At 40.1% G+C, this 17847-nt stretch overlaps 1 protein-coding gene across 4 annotated transcripts in view; it reads right to left on the bottom strand.

The window, feature by feature from the left end:
• The window catches only part of Pnisr (PNN interacting serine and arginine rich protein), a 31291-nt gene extending 23489 nt beyond the window's left edge, over positions 1–7802 (bottom strand). For all 4 annotated transcript variants that reach the window (XR_007212066.1, XM_048353786.1, XM_048353784.1 and 1 more), the window contains exon 1: positions 7673–7802. The gene's annotated coding sequence lies outside the window, so the exon portion shown is untranslated. The remainder of the gene's footprint in view (positions 1–7672) is intronic.
• Between the last annotated feature and the right edge of the window lie 10045 nt (positions 7803–17847).

Here is a 17847-nt window from a genome sequence, read left to right as displayed (position 1 = left end):
CAAATATGAGGACCAATGTCCTGGCCAATCTAAGCATAAATGTAAGACCTTATTAAAAAAAAAAAAGCAATATGGTCCAAGTGGTAGAGCACATGCCTAAACAAGTGTGAGGCCTTGAGTTCAAACTCCAGTACTGCCCCCACTTTAAAAAGAAAAAGCCAGGTTTGTCAAATTCCTATAATATCAGCTATGAGTCAGCTGAGGTAGGAATGAGATTAAAAGAACCTGGGCATTACTGAGACACAGCCCTCGCCAAAACAAATTTTTCAGTTTCCTAGGGCACAGCCAATGAGTGAAAGCATCAGATATGGAGTTAAGAGTTCTAGTCTCAGAAAAAATAGGGAGGGGAAAGGAGAAGGGACAGGGGAGGAGGGCAATTATCTATATGCCTTGTCTAAGGCAACCCCTTATATGTAACTATTGCTGTTTTCCAATGTTTTCTTCATATATATATATATATGTATTCCCCCCCGTCTTGGGGCTTGGATTCAGGGCCTGAGCACTTTCCCTGGCTTATTTTGCTCAATGCTAGCACTCTACCACTTGAGCCACAGCACCACTTTCAGCCTTTTCTGTTTATGTGGTGCTGAGGAATCAAAACCAGGGTTTCATGCATGCTAGGCAAGCTCTCTAGAGCTAGGCCACATTCCCAGCCCCATTTTTTTTTTCTTTCTGCCAGTCCTGAGGCTTGAACACAGGGTCTGATCACTGTCCCTGGCTTCTTTTTGCTCAAGGCTAGCACTCTACCACTGAGCCACAGCACCACTTCCAGCCTTTTCTGTTTATGTGGTACTGAAGAATCAGGCCCAGAGCTTCAAGTATGCTAGGCAAGCACTCTACCACTAGGCTACATTCCCAGCCCTTCCCAAAGATTTTTATGGAGGCTATTTAAGTATAGCGTTTTGTACATTCAGGCTGAAAGAAAGATGGGAAACTATGAGTACAGTAGAATATAAAACACTAAAGAATGTAACAGTAAAAGTAATAAACAAAACAAAACAGAGGTTAGCTATTAAAATGTTTTAATTGCCAAGCACTGGTGGCTCACCTCTGTAATCGTAGCTATGCACGAGGCTGAGATTTGAGGATTACTGTTCAAAGCCAGCCCCAACAGGTAAGTCTGTGAGACTCTTATCTCCAATTAACCACCAAAAAGCCAGAGGTGGAGCTATGTCTCAAGTGGTAGAGGACCTTTAGCACAAACGCTCAAGGATAACACCCAGGCTCCGAGTTCAAAAGGTCAGCACAAACACACAAAAACTGCTTTAATAAACTCTAGAAACCTCATATGACTACCAAGGATGACTGCTAGATGAGGATATAGACCATTAAATACTTATTAGCATTTTCTCTTTCTTTTTTTCTTGGTCTGTTGTGGGGCTTGAACCCAGGGCCTGAGTGCTGTCCCTGAGTTTTTGTTTTGTTTTTTGGCCAGTCCTGGGGCTTGGGACTCAGGGCCTGAGCTCTGTCCCTGGCTTCTTTTTGCTCAAGGCTAGCACTCTACCACTTCTGGTACAGCACCACTTCTGGTTTTCTGGTGGTTAATTGGAGATGAAGAGTTTCACGGACTTTCCAGTCCAGGCTGGCTTTGACCTGCAATCCTCAGATCTCAAACTTCTGAGTAGCTAGGATTACAGGGATAAGCCACCAGCACCCACCCTCATTAGTATCTTCAAAACTCAGTTTAGGGCTGGGAATATGGCCTAGTGGCAAGTGTGCTTGCCTCCTATATGTGAAACCCTGGATTTGATTCCTCAGCGCCACATATGTAGAAAAAGCCAGAAGTGGCGCTGTGGCTCAAGTGGTAGCCTTGAGCAAAAAGAAGCCAGGGACAGTGCTCAGGCCCTGAGTTCAAGCCCCAGGACTGGCAAAAAGAACCCACAAAAACAAAAATCAAAACAAAAAAAACAACCAAAACTCAGTTTAGATCACCCTCTGAGTCCTGGGATGGCAATACCTGAGGATGAAATAGGTGTCTATAGACTATTCTCCTGGATACTGAACAGAGTCCTAGGGCTCCCAACTCCTGTGAACCAGGAGTTGCTCTCCTGCTCCCCTGTACTGCATTATCGAATAGTAACCACTAGGAACTCTTCAGTTGATTCTAACGATCTGGGACCCAGAAAAACTCAATACTGTACACTGCAAGTTGTATGAGGGTTCAAGAGATAAATGATGAGTATCTCAAGTTCGTGCCAGTATGACTCCATAGCTCTTCGACAACTCGTTATAAATCGACACTTCTGAAGGAACCTACTTAAGAGAAGACATCAACAAGAACATAAATGACAAAGAGTAGCAGCTACAACCACCACAACACTAACTTATAGGAAACTGTGGAAGTGTGCTCTTGAACCTGACTGTTTTAAGACTCAATTGAACTGTAATTGTTTGATACACTTTTTTTTGGTCGGTCATAGGGCTTAAACTCAAGGCCTGAGCACTGTCCCTGAGCTCTTTTGCTCAAGGCTAGCATTCTACCACTTGAGCCACAGCACCACTTCCGGTTTTCTGGTGGTTAACTGGAGAAAAAGTCTCACACATTTTTCTGCCCAGGCTGACTGCAAACCTTGATCCTCAGATCTCAGCTTCCTAAATAGCTAGAATTACAGGTGTGAGCACCAGGACTCAAGTGTGATATACAATTTTGAACTCTGCACAATGTAAAAAAGCCAAAAAGCCTCATATTTACATTCCTAGATGATTTGTACCTCAAAGTACTTTCAGTATTTCAAAGCAAGTTTTAATTTTAAGGCTAGGATTTAATTTGTTCAGTAAATTAACACTGTCAAGATTTGCAACACTGAAGATAGGAAAATACTTCTAGTTACTACATGTAAAATGAGTTATTAATTTTTATGTTATCTCTAATTCAAATGCTTTCCATGTCTACCATGTCCAAATGTATTAAATTTAAATCACTACTCTAAAGGATTAAAAATAAAAGAAAAGTAGTTTGTCATTATAGTGTCTATTCAAAATTCTAAGTACTCCTCTGGGCCAGCATTTTCACTTGAGAATAAAACTCAAGGATAAGTATAATCACAATGTAACTATCTGAGAAAATTTTCTGTTAAGCACAAGCTTTCAGTGACATTTAACTTAAAAGTTAAGTAAATTACAGCGAACCACAAATGTACCTCTATTTGGCTAACAACAAAGTTTTTATATTCTGACATGATTAATGTCCATGTTAGTATGTGAAAAATACTACCTGGAACAGCATGACAAAGTGTGTCTTAGTGTTTTTTCTTTTCACAATACAATTATGTAGAGATATTCCTAAATTACAAAACACTTCTTTCTCACCTTAAGATTTAAAAGTGGCAAATTCCAAGAAGGAAAAAACAGGGCCAGGGAATTTTGATTTTGATAAATATACTGCTGTGTGCTTTAGGTTAGCTTACTTAAGTAAGTACACTTTTAGAAATATGTAGATTTTAAAAGATAAAAAGAAATTGGAAGTGGAGCTGTGGCTCAACTGGTAAAGTAGGCTAGCCTTGAGCACAGAAAGGCTCAGGGACAGTGCCCAGGCCCTGAGTTCAAGCCTCACAGCTGGCCAAAAAAAAGAAAAAAGAAAAAGAAAGTGACTATTGTGGCTTTGGTAAAGTGCTCGTCTAGCATGCATGAAGCCCTGGGTTCAATTCCTCAGTACCACATACACAAAAAAAGCCAGAAGTAGTGGTGCTGTGGTTCAAGTGGTGGAGACCCTGAGTTCAAGGAATGGCAAAAATAAATAAATAAAAATAAAAGCACTTATTTCAAAGGAAAAAAAAAGAAATCAAGGGAAACCAGTAATTACACTCTAATGACTGGTATAGAGAGTAAAAAAAAAATCACATGAAAGTAATGCAACTGTGAGATACAGCATGAACCAGCTGAGCTTTGTTTCATTGTTTTACGGGATTAGAATAAATCTTAATCATCTAGTTGAAAATAATAAAGAAATGATCTAGTTATGACAATTAAATTTGATTATTCTAAAGTTTGCAGAAAAAAGAATATATTTTAGGCAAAGACTCAATAAAAAATTAGAATTACTGAAATATTTAATATAATCTCATACATATTTTAACCTTGTACCACACTTTATCAAGTGTTTCATTAAATATTTTTAACTAAAAAATTATCTGATGGCAAGGATCAGAAGCCCTATTCTTTCCTTCTCTATTTTTAGTGCAAAATATTCACTACCAACAAACTTACATGCAGCATCTGGAAAACAGATTCTGAACACATAGTTTAAAAACAAGGCCTTGAGAGTTATTTTTGGTAATTAACACAGACTCCTTACTTGGGCCCATAAATTAACTAAAAGGGGATTAAAAACTTGCCATTTCAGCTGCCTCCATTTTGTATCTAGGTCCTGTGCACTGAGCCATTCTCTTCTGATGTCATTTTATAGCCACCTTGGAAGCCAGGAAGGAGCGGCTAGGAGACAGGCACACCAGCACAGCATCAATGCCACTGACAAGGTTCCTATAGTTTGGGCCCAGGTCTGAAACTCCAGTTTTATCTCTTCCTCTCTATCTTTAGGAAATTGGCCCGGGATCCCCTAGGGATACCTAAATCTACAGATGCTCAAGTTCCTTATATATAAAGTGGAATAGTATTTGCAAGTAACATACACACATCTTCCTATATACTTTAAATCATCTATAGGTTACTCAAAATACTGAATGCAATGTAAATTATATACAAGCAGTTGGGATGGTGTAAAGACTATATATTCAAGCTGGGCACCAGTGGCTCACGCCTGTAATCCTAATTACTCAGGAGGGTCATGGTTCAAAGCCAGCCCAGGCAAGAAAATATGTGAGACTCTTATCTCCAATTAACCACTCAAAAACCGGATGTGGAGCTGTGGCTCAAAGTGGAAGAGTGCTAGCCTTGAGCAAAAGAGCTCAGGAACAGTGCCCAGGCTCTGAGTTCAAGCCTCATGACTGACCAAAAATAAAGACTATGCAGTGTAGATGCATTTCTTCCCGACACCCCATATTTCTGATCTGCAGATGACTGACTCCAAAGATGTAGAGCCCACTGATAGGGAGGAAAAGCTATTTTTTTTTAATTTATTGTGTCTTTATATTTACTTTTTTCTTGAGGCACTGAAGATCCAGCCCAGAGCTTCAAGCATGCTAGGCAAGCACTCTACCACCAAGCTACACCATCAGCCCAACTATACAGTTTAATGAATAATATGACCTGATACTATTACAAATAACAATGAAGCACTGGTTTAATAATGATTTGGAAAATACTGTTACTGCTAAAGATAAGTGCTCATTACACTTCTGCATTGTTAAAGACACAGTTAAAGACAGTAGTCTTGAGTTGTCATGGTTGCCTTGACTCAAGAATCTTAAGAGCAAAGGAAGTTATTTTAATTATTCATACTGCACAATCCATATAAGTGGTTAAACATTATAATCACTGGTTAAAATATGCCATGCAGTCAATACATTAGTATTTAATCATGCAAATGGCATTTCAATACTGCTACTATGGTGAGCATGGTGGTACACATCTGTAATCCCAGCACTTGGGGAGGCAGAGGTCAAAGACTTTGAGATCAGCCTGAGCTATGAGTAAATTCAAGGTCAGTCTAGGCTATATAATGAGACTCTGACTCAAAAACAAATGAGAGACAGGAGTTGGGGGTCATGACTCAACAGAACACTGGTCTCCCTATGAGTTGAAATCCCAGCACCACCAAAAATAATTAATAATAGTAATAAAATAAATCGTTAAGTATCAAATACAAAACCAAAAATATGGAAACACAGTTGGGTGCCAGTGGCTTAGATTTGTACTCAGGACAGAGTGAGACCTGAAGGATTGTGGTTCCAAGGCAGGTTGGGTACAAAAGTCTGAAAAATTTCATCTCCAACTAACCAATAAAAAAAGCTTAAAAAAAAAAAAAGCTGTACTGGAGATTGAGCTCAAGCAGTAGCTCACTAGCCATGAGCAAAAGAACTGAGGTGGGAACAAATTATGAAATAAATATCCGTGACTTCATGACTTCATACTGATAGAAATGACTAAATTAACAAATGGGAGGGATACATCTATCAAGATTTCCAAATAAATTATGAAAATGCTAAAGGAAGAGCCTAATTCCCCATTCCTTATGAGGAGATAAAAAGCAATTTCTTTCCAAAAAGAAGAGAATGGGTAACTTCAGAGCAGAGAAACTTAACATTCTGAAGCAGGTGATTAGTCACCATCATAAGTCATATTGGTAGTATGTATTCTTGACAAAGTGCAATGAGAACAGAACCTTACCTGTGATTGCTCTCCCTCAAATCTATAACACTATTTCAATCATGAGGAAACTATATGACAAACTCCAGTAAAAGGGGACACCTTTTGTGCTAGATTAGATCCACCAAAATAATCTCATTCTAGCTCTTTAAAGACCCTTACTCCAAATACACTCAAATTTCTGAGGTACTGGTTAGACGTGAAAGGATGAGGGGAAGGAAGGCTTAAACACAAAAACAAAAAAAGCCTCAGAAACTGTTTCTGCAAAAAGGACCTAAAGCACATGATAACTAAATGTTATGTGATAGCCTAGACAGCATCCTGACAGAGAACTTTTTGAAAAATTAAAGAAATAAGAATTACCAGTAATAATTTATCAACAGTAATCCATTAATGTAATCAAAGTTCCTCATTAATATAATCATTAAAACAAACCCTAGGTAGTGTGATTCTTTCCTATATATGTTTGATTTTTAAGTTGAAAAAAACTTCTAAAATACAAAGATTATGAGTAATCCAAAAAGTAGCACCTCTCCAGAACACCTTAAAAGAACTTATTTACTATTAGTTGCCCACCCCAACCCGTAGTATGCCTTTGATGCTTTACAAAACAATCACACAGTAAAAAATAATAATAATAATAAATAAATAACAAGTTTTTAAATTCTGAACGTTCGTGGCTGTTTTTGCCTTGCATGTAGTGAAGTGAGAAATTCCAAGCTCGTTTTGTTGAATTTGGAGCCAAAGAGGGAAAAGGGTTTTCCAAGGAATTAAGGATCTTAGGTGGTTAATTTAAAAGTGTCCGCCCCCACTCACCATCAAAATCGTTCTAGTTAGTACTTAATATGTTTAGGTAACAAAACTACACCACAGGGCAAAACAAGTGAACGTTTTACTAGCAACTTATTTCCTCCGTGACGGTTAACACGTAATACCCATCGCTGTATAAGGAATACAAGAAAAACAAATACGGAACCTCATTCATTCTAACAGGACGCAGGCATGCTAGGCTGCGCCTGCGCAGTCGGAGACCCTGGGGTGCGAGCTCCAGGACTTGGCCCTGGCCCCCGCCCCCTCCGGCCGAAGGCGCCCCCTCCCCAATAGAGCTCCCACTGCGCACGCGCAGTACTTAACGGCCGGCCCGCAGCTAACAATTATCCCTTCACGTCCTAGGATCCCCTTCCTGAGGAGGGGCCGTGAGTTCGCTCGGTCACACGGACATTCCGTCCACCGAGAGCCGCGATCTGAACCACCAAGGCGGACGGACGCCGCTGCCTGAAAGAAGTCCAGCGGTCGCGCCAGGCAGCGTACGCATCCCGGTTTGGGCCCGCGGCCGTCGCCTCCGAAACCTAGAGGGCTGTAATAGTCCGGCGAGTCGCCACGCTTGAGTGTTTTCTTCATCGCTTACCCACTCTCGTTCCGGAACACTACAGTCGCCACCGTTCCTGTGATACCTCCCAGTCCTTCTGATGCTTCCACTTCTTCACGAACAAGGTAAGATGGCGCCCGGTGGGTCTCACCCGGAAGTGAATTGCAATAACATCCGCCCGGTCTCTGAAGCCATACCCGTTCTTCTCGGGACTTGTGGCACGTGACTACCGGCTTGGTGTGCGTCCGCGCCATTTTTGTTAAGGGCAATCCCCAGGACCGCTTTTGCTAGTCAATATTTGTGTAGAGTACAAGTTGTTGTGGTTGTTACATTATTATTATTATTATGTCGGATTCTGAACTCAAGGATTACTTCACTTATGCCGTAACCCCTTTTGCTTTAGTTATTTTGGGGTTGCCTGCTTTTTTTTTCTTTTTTGCCCGGGACTGGCCTCTGACTGCAATCTTCTCACCTAAATCTAAATCTCCGACATAAGTAAGCGCTTACCCTTACTCCGCCATCCCCGTCTGTGTGGTGTTTTTTTTTTTTTCCCCATGTATTGTTAGAAGCTGGCCTCGAACTACGGATCTCCGATCTACAGAAGACCTAAGATTACAGGCTTGCCAAACCACAACTAGCCCGCTTTCCGTTTTCTTGCTAAATCCGTCCAGTTCGGATCTGTACAACAGGCCGAAAGCCAAGACCCTGCAATGCCCCGAGGCTCCTTCGGCCGGCCGGGAAGCCCCGCCGCCTTTCCCCCGAGGTCAGACCCTGCGAGCTCCGGCCGGTCGGCTGGGTGCGTGCAGTGCAGAGACTCGGCCTCCTGTGTGGGGGAACTCCGAGCTGGGGTCCCGCCCAGCGCCCCCCGGGGCTGGAGAAACCTTGATGGCCCCCCAGGGCGAGCAGGGCACCCGGAGACCTGAGGCAACACTGCAGATCGTCCTCCGCGGGAACCTCAAGACCCCGAACCCCTGCGGGAGGCGGGGTTCTAATACTTGGTTCCTTCGGAGCGAGTGGCAAGGGAGAAGTTTCTGTCGTCTTCCTCCTCATTCTGTACCCGGTGCAAGTCCAGGGAAAGGCAGCGTTCCTACCCGTGTTCTCTTACGAACAGGGTTCCTGGTTGAGAACTACCGAGGTCCGGACTTGCAGCTTCATGTGACAAGCAAAAGTTTGCAAAAAATTACAAGTATTTCCATTAAGTGTATTAATACGAAATACAATATAATCGATACAATATTAATTAATAGTGTATTTTAGGCAAACCTTGAAAGTGCCTTCCAAGAAGTAAACTTCTGGGACTGAAGAAAGAGTGCAGTGTGCAGTAAGAATCTAAATTGGTCGGGTGTGGTGGCTCAAGCCTGTAATCCTAGCTACTTCTGAAAGCCAGGTATCTGAGAATAGTGGCTGGAAGCCAGCTTGGGCAGGCAGGAAAGTCCGTGAGACTCTCTCTCTCTCTCTCTCTCTCTCAAAAAACCCCCAGGACTGATTTTTTTTTTAATGTAAACTGATGCATTGGTAACTGTGCACAAGAAACAGCAAATTAAAGTAAAAGCTGGAAAAGGATAAATATAGACATGAGATGATGAATCCTCTTTGCATAAAAGTCAGGTCGTCCTCTCCTGGCTTATCATTAAAGTTCTCTTTAGCTAAAGATCTGCTTATCATCAAATTTAAAACTTTTAAAATGTATTTTACCTTGGAAGAGATGCTTACTAATTATACCTAGCAATGCCATGATGGTCATTCATGTGGATACTCCTGGAGTTAAAAGGAAAACTTTTTAAAAAATCCTTTCTACTTAGCACCATGAGGTTGAGGTCTGAAAAGTGATTCAAAGCTAGCCAGGGCAGGAGAGTCTCTGAGATTCTTAGTTCCAAATCCCTCTCTCTCTCTTTCTTTCTCTCTTTCTCTCTCTCTCTTTCTCTCTTTCTCTCTCTCTCACACACACACAGAGCTAGAAGTAAGCTATGGCTCAAGTGGTAGAGGGCCACTCTAATGACACTTTTGTGTATTTTTATTACAGGAAGTTAGCCTGTAATTCCTTATTTCCCTAGTAAAGTTGGATATCTGGCAGGTAAAGATTTTTTTTCTCACCAAATCTCTGCCCATACTACTTAGCACACAGAAATATGACTGAATATTTCAAATAATCATTACCCCAGTATGGATAGCCAAACACTTTGGATATGGATAATGATAATAGATCTATTGCCAAGTGGATATTAAAAGGCTTCACCATTTGTTACTTGGTATGGTGCTACTTAATGAGATGCTTTCACTGTTTGCCAGATCAGAAAAATAATTTTACAATTCCATGTCTCTTTCCCTAACCACTCCCTTCTAGGATTTCCCTGTAACACTGTAACCTGATGGAAATGGGAGACAATAGACAAGTTCTGTATGTATCTCATATGTTTGGGGGTTTTGTTTCTGAGAAAAGATCTCACTATGTAGACTAGGCGAGCCACAAATTGATGATCCTTCTGTTTCAGCCTCCTGAGTGCTGGGATTACAGGCCTATGCCAACCAGAGTGAGGTCCTGTGCATGTATTTCAACACCAGTTTTTCTTAGAATGTGTGTTGTTTTATAGTGTCTTTTTGAGATTTGAGAAGCTGTCATGTGCATAAATTCCTGCAGTGTCTATTCTATACTTCATTTATCAAGTGCTGTTACGAGGCACTATCTTGTTAATATTAGCCTGGCAATCTGCTGCTAATGGCTAATAATCAAGTGTGTTGAAGATTGTTATTGATCTTTGCTGCTGTGTTTTAAGTAAAAAAAACGCTAAGGTAGGGTACATTTCCTTAGTACCTTTAATTTTTATAGACTGGAATTATTCCTTAAGTAAAATGGAAGTGAAAGCTATTATGGAAAAAATACAAAAATCAAAAAACAATTGACCAAATTAAAGAAAATTTTAAAGCTGTAGTGTACACATACAGTAGAATATTATTTGACCTAAAAAGGGGAAGTTCCCAATGCATGTTACCACATGGAAGTGTATTGGATGAATTCAGCAAGATCCAAAAAGACAAATACTGTCTATAAGTCCACTCTGATGAGATTCCTAGAATAGACAAATCAGAGATAGAAAGTAGATGAGAGGTTGCTAGAAGCTGAGGGAAAGCAGGAATGGGGAATTATTGTTTAATGTGTAGTTTCTGTTTAGAATGATGGAGTTCTAGAAACGATGGTAAGGTTTGCACAATAATGTGAATATTCCTTCCTTCCTTCCTGCTTTCCTTCTCTCCCTCCCTCCTTCCCTTCTTCCTTTCTTCTCTCCCTCCCTCCCTTCCTTCTTCTTCTTCTTCTTCTTTTTTTTTTTTTTTTTTTTTTTTTGCCAGTCCTGGGGTTGGAACTCAGGGCCTGAACACTGTTCCTGGCTTCTTTTTGCTCAAGGCTAGCACTCTGCCTCTTGAGCCACAGTGCCACTTCCAGCTTTTTCTGTTTATGTGGTGCTATGGAATTGAGCCCAAGGCTTCATGCATGCTAGGCAAGCACTCTCCCACTAAGCCACATTCTCAGCCCCTAATGCGAATATTTCTAAATTAGATACTTAAAATAATGAGGAATGAGGGAGGAGGTAACAAATAGTACAAGAAATGTACCCATGGCCTGTCATATGAAACTGTAACCCCTCTGTACATCACTTTGACAATAAATAATTATTATACAAATAAAAGTAAAAGATTCATTCTTAGAGAAAGGAAAAAAAATTGTTTTAGGGCAGGGAATGCGGCTTAGTGGTAGAGTGGTTGCCTAGCATGCATGAAGCCCTGGGTTTGATTCCTCAGTACCACATAAACAGAAAAGGCTAGAAGTGGTGCTGTGGCTCAGAGGTAGAGTGCTAGCCTTGAGCAAAAGAAGCACAGGGACAGTGCCCAGGCCCTGAGTTCAAGCCCCAGAACTGGCAAAAAAAAAAATTTTGTTTTATATATACTTTACCATAATAATAGAATGGAAGATAAAAATATATTTAACTATGTTCATTACCTTTATAATAAAATATACATATATTACAGGAATAGAGAGAGGAAGGGCAAGCAAATAGTCATTATATTCAATGTCCATTATGTAAAACTTAACTTTGTAACTCGAGGGTAGAGATGGGAGGGGGGAAATGTGGGAGAATGATGAAAGAGATGATATTGATCAAGACTGATTATACATATAACCTGACTTATGGAAATGAAAACTCCTTTGTACAACCACTTAGTAATTAAAAAAGAAAAACATATTTAAAGCTAATAGGTCACTAACAATTATAACTCTTTAGTTCTTTAAAAAAATCATTTTAAAATTGATGTACAGAGGGTTAGAGTTTACATAAGTCAGGTAATGAGAACATTTCTTTTTGCACAGTGCATTCCCTCCCTCATTTCCTCCCAGTTTTTCCCCTCCCAACCCTCTCCCCCCACCTGGCCCCCCGTACAAGTTGTACAGTTTATTTCCAACATAATGTCTAGCAAGTATCACTGCTGAATTGGTTCACTTTTTGTCCCACTGTTTCTGTGCTTCCCTTTCCCTACCTCAAATCAGATAAACTGATATACATACAAGACAAAGTGTACAGAAATAAAACACAGCATCAAAATGGAATAAACCAGAGAGAGAGAGAGAGTGAGCGAGAGCGAGAGAGCCCACAAACAGTACAATAAAAAAAAACCTTCTTTTCCATTTCTTGGAGTTCATTTTGATAAGCATCATTTTGTATGATCATATGTGCATAGCCATTGAGCCCTCGTGATCCTCTCCTAAGGATATCCTCCTTTGTTCTCACTGTGTGAGTGTCTAGAGTGCCGTTTAATTAATCATGTCCAGGTATAATTGTCTTTTACTACCCATTGGGTTTACTTGTAGACTTACAGACACATTCTAATTATTACAAATGAGGGAAACCATGAAGCTTATGTTCCTTTGGGTCTGGCTTACTTTGCTTAATATAGTTTTGTCCAAGTCTTTCCATTTCCCTATGAATGGGTTAATGTCATTCTTTCTGATGGAAGCACAGAATTCTATTGTGTATATATACTACATTTTCTTGATCCATTTGTTTAGTTCTTCTTAGGTAGTACTGAGTTTTGAACTCAGAGTCTTTTGCTTACTGCCCCACCCCCAGACAAGATCTCTTTAATTTATATGTAGTATGATTATTTAACATCTTTTAGAAAGTAGTGAGAGTCTGTGGCATAATGAATTATGAGGAGGATACAATATAATATTGGGCTGAGGGTCTATTGCAGTGGTAGAACATTTGCCTAGTTTTAAGTTCAATCCTAGCACCATACCCACACACAAAATAATACTTTAAACTGATATGTTGAAATCCCTTTATAAAGAAGTTATACACAACTACATAAAGCTAACTTAAAAATAAAAATCTAGGGCTGGGGATATGGCCTAGTGGCAAGAGTGCTTGCCTCGTATACATGAGGCCCTGGGTTCAATTCCCCAGCACCACATACACAGAAAGCGGCCAGAAGTGGCGCTGTGGCTCAAGTGGCAGAGTGCTAGCCTTGAGCAAAAAGAAACCAGGGACAGTGCTCAGGCCCTGAGTCCAAGCCCCAGGACTGGCAAAAAAAAAAAAAAAAAAAAAAAAAAAACTAAAAAGATAATACTTTGTGATGGACTACATTGGGCTGTGTGTGTGCGCACGCGCGTGTGCGCACGCGCATGTGCGCACGTGCATGCACATATGTGTGCCAATCATAGGGCTTGAACTCAAGATCTGGGCATTGTTCCTGAGCTTTTTTGCTCAAGGCTAGCTAGCACTCTACCACTTGAGCCACAATGCCACTTCTGACCTTTTGGAAGTTTATTGGATAAGAGTTTCATGGACTTTCATGCCTGGACTGACTTTGAACCATGATTGTCAGGATTTCAGCCACCAGAGAGCCAGGATTACAGGTGTGAGCCACTTACACTCCACACAGCTTACACTGGAACTTTTATCCAGGAATATGTCCTCTGTTAGACCAGATTAGAGAAAGATAAGCTTAACGAAGTATGAAGACTGCATTTTCTCATGCAAAATCCTTTATGATTCAAGTTAGTATTTCTGTACTTAACTCATTGTAAGGGTTGGCACACATTATCAGTGTTCACTGATACCTCTTCCTTCATCACTCACAATACACCGAAGACCAAATGTCTTAAAAATAGAACTTTGTGTATTAGTTTTGGCCTCTGAGCCACAAGTTAAGTCATGAACTCGTTTTCGACCTGTGCTGGTACGATACCATCAGACTGCATGGTTCATATATAATTCAACCCATTCTACCACTGTGCAGTGACAATGTGGAAAACATGCTCGTCTCTGAATCTTCAGACCAGTGGGAGAGACATTCAGACCTGACAGAGCCTAGTTTTGTAGGATTAAACTTTGTCTGGATGGGACTTTTACACCGTGTCCTTTGAAGAGGTCATACATATAAAAGAAAATTAAGAGGACTGGTGACTGGAATGGTGGATTGTGATAGACTCACAGTAACTTCATATATCCCGTTTTATTTTCTTACAAGATTTAACTCCTAATTCATTCTTCTTTTGTAGTCAGGCAGGGTTTTATGACTACGCAATGGGTTTAGTGATAAACCAACTTGCTAGAGCAAGATCTTTTGACATCCTCTTTGGTTACAGAAAGTTACATCTGAAGATTACCTAGATTCACAGTGGATCTTGACTAAGCAAGGAAAAACTTTCATTAGCTAGTTGGGGGGCTGAGTTTGGGAGGATTGTGACCCAACTCTAGCCTAGGAAGAAAAGTTCCTGAAATGCTTTCTCAGCTAATTTCTTTCTGAGCGTGGTGGGTGGCACACATCTATCATCCCAGCTGCCTAGGAGGTTGAGAACTGGATTAATTTCAAACCAGCTAAGTCAGAAAAAAAAAATTTAAAGTCCAGGCTGGTAATGTGGCCTAGTGGTGGAGTGCTTGCCTAGCATGCATGAGGCCCTGAGTTCGATTTCTCAGCACCACATATACAGAAAAAACCGGAAGTGGTGCTGTGGCTCAAGTTGGCAGAGTGCTACCCTTGAGCAAAGAGAAGCCAGGGACAGTGCTAAGGCCCTGAGTCCAAGGCCCAGGACTGGCCAAGAAAAAAAAAAAAAGAATGTATGAAACTGGAATAAGGAGATTCATTAACTTTGCAATTATATACAAAAATGTGGGCCCCAGAATCAGGACCCACTCTTCCTCTAGTGCTCAACTTTCCTTGTGGTGCCATTGGGACTATTACTTTTATCTGCTCGACTTTAATTCCCACATAGCTCTGCAAGCAATATTGTTTGCTTTCTCCATATCATTAACAGTTGACATATTTTTCTCTTACTCATTTTAGACTATTTCCGCATTTCTAGTTTTCACTTCTTAGCCCTACTGCCAACTACCTAGTATTCAATAAATGCATTCAAGGATTGCATAATAAAAAATGTATGCATATCTCTTTCAGCATTATCTTAAAGAGCTTCATGATCAAAAAGAGTTAATGCAGATAAAATACTTCCTACTAAACTACTTTGTCTAAATAACTCAAGAATTTCAAAAATTGTCTGAAAGGATGAAACCTAAGGATCTGGGTGAAATTTGAGTGATGGAGAGAGGGGGGGGATCAGTCAAATTTGTTCTAAGACAATATAGTGTATGTGTGTCCTCTGGGGCTTGAACTTAGTGCCTGGGCACTGTCCCTGAGTATCTTTGCTTAAGGGTAGTGCTCTATCACTTGAGCCATAACTCAACTTACAGCTTTTTGGGCGGTTACTTGGAGATAAGTCATGATCATGGCCTTTCCTGCCTGGGCTGGCTTTGAACCATGGTCCTCAGACCTCAGTCTTCTGAGTTGCTAGGATTATCCATGTGAGCCACCAGTGCTCTGCTGACAAGGTATTTTCAATTATTTTTATTAAAATAACTTTTATTAGTTTTCAAGGGGAGTTTCATCCCCTTGTGAATACAATGTATCTAGACCAACCTAACTCCAACACTCTCCCCCACTCATCTTTAAACAACCTCAATATCTGGGCCCTGGTGGCTCATGCCTGCAATCTTACTCAGGAGGATGATCAAGGTTCAAAGCCAGCCCCAGCTGTCAAGTCCTTGGGTCTCTTATCTCCTACTAATCACCAAAAAAGCTGGAAGTAGAGCTGTGGCTCAAGGAGTAAAGCACTAGTCTTGAGCAAAAGAAACACCCAGATACTGAGTACAAGCCCCAGAACCAACACACACACACACATACACCAATCCCAATAGGTTTCATTCTCGTACATGCAAATAAACTACATCAACCATATTCATCTCCTTTTTTAGCCCTCCCATGTCCTGCTGGTGCCCACTTCCATCAGAGCCTGTTTAACTTTTCTTGCAACTTCGTTAACACATTATTTATTGTACCAAGAGGTTTCACTATAGTACTTCATATGTGCATATATTTTATTTTCAGATATGCATTTCTAAGATATAAGATGTAGTAAGATGTTGTGGAGTGAATGTTAATACCTCTTGCGAGGGTCTGTGGAAGCAGGGCCTTTGGGAAAGTAGGTAAGAGAGTAGAACCCTCATAAACAGGGTACTTGCCTTCATAAAGAAGCCCCACTCCTCTACCCCCCCAAGATCCTTTGTCCCTTTGACCATGTGAAGAAATGATGAGGACGGTCTGAGGGCCAGAAGCAGGGCCCTCACAAGACAGTGAACTGTACTGGTGCCTTAATCTTGGACTTTCTATCCTCTAGAACTACAGAAAATAAATTCTGTAGATACTGCATGATACTTTGTTGCAACAGCCCAAGGGGACTAAAAACAAATACAAATGCAATGTTAAAATATTCTGTCTATAAGATGGATGGCACAAACTCCAACCTTACAAGCAAAATAAGAATTTAATCTTTATTATGATGCTTATATCATAACACCAAAATAATGTTCAATAGGTTACATAGCTATTACCTAAAAACACTGCAAAAAAGGAAAACAGTAAAACAACACTCAAAATTGAAAATATAGTCTTATCGTTTAAAGAGATTTGAATTTATTTCTACATGAACAAAAACATTTTAAATAGAATAGAAAGTCTTTCTTAATAATGGGCAAGATACTATTATCTAAATGTTCAGTTTTATTGCACACATTTGGTTTATGCTTGATAGGTATCATGCAGAAAAATATAAAGTCAAGAGAACTACACAGGATGTTAGTCTGTACTGCAAAAAATATATGAGGGTAATATATGTTACAGCTTAATCTTAGGAAATTTTATTCAACTATGTCATAAAATCACTGACTAAAATCATCACACATGCAAGTTAAGAGCTACTATATATAGTAAACTAGCTCTGACTCATACTCTGAATTGATACCAATGACCACTCTTAGGCTACCTAAAAAGGTGGTCCTCACATAATTTTTGAAAAGCATTATATGACAACAATTTAAATATAATATAGGTGTATATTTGGTTATGTCAACTATTTGCATAATTGGCACATAATCAGAACATTACCATTTTATACATGGAAAAGCTAAGAGACTAAGGTGAAGGGCTATACAGACCCTGCAAACCAGTTTCTAAAGAGTTAGTGAAATTTCTGGGTTTGACTTCTTAAATTCATTCAGTTAAACATCATGTATCCAGGCAGTGGTGGCTCACACCTGTAATCATAGCTACTCAGGAGACTGAGATCTGAGGATCATGGTTCAAAGCCAGCCTGAGCATGAAAGTCTGTGAGACTCTTATTTCCAATTCACCACTAGAAAACCAGAAGTGGCGCAGTGGCTCAAGTGGTAGAGTGCTAGCCTTGAGCTGAAGAGCTCAGGCCCTGAGTTCAAACTCCACGGCTGATCCCCCCCAAAAAATAACACACCCCAACCCCCCCAACCACATTACATAGTTGCATTGATGGTTTGTAAACGTTCTCATTTACTGTACAGTTTCCTGAACGGTTGTTATTACTGTAGCCTCACAATTTAAGAAATCCCTGAAAATATACCTTGGAAAATTTCAAAAGCAAAGCAAAAAATTAAATGCAAACTCATGTGCAATTTAGTATGCTTTGTCTACTATTTAGAAAATTTCTGGGTATTAAAATAAACATTTTATAATTTTTCAGAGACCAAGAAAAAGTGTTTATACATTCTAGGCCATAAAAACTAGATTTCAAGATCAGCTAATAGAACACTAAGGAAATGAAAATATTTTATTTATATATTATTGATAAAATATCT

Source organism: Perognathus longimembris, chromosome 9, assembly GCF_023159225.1.
Source record: "Perognathus longimembris pacificus isolate PPM17 chromosome 9, ASM2315922v1, whole genome shotgun sequence".
Taxonomy (NCBI): Eukaryota; Metazoa; Chordata; class Mammalia; order Rodentia; family Heteromyidae; genus Perognathus; species Perognathus longimembris.
The sequence above is the reverse complement of the archived record's forward strand: the minus strand, read 5'-3'. Positions and strand labels throughout refer to the sequence as shown.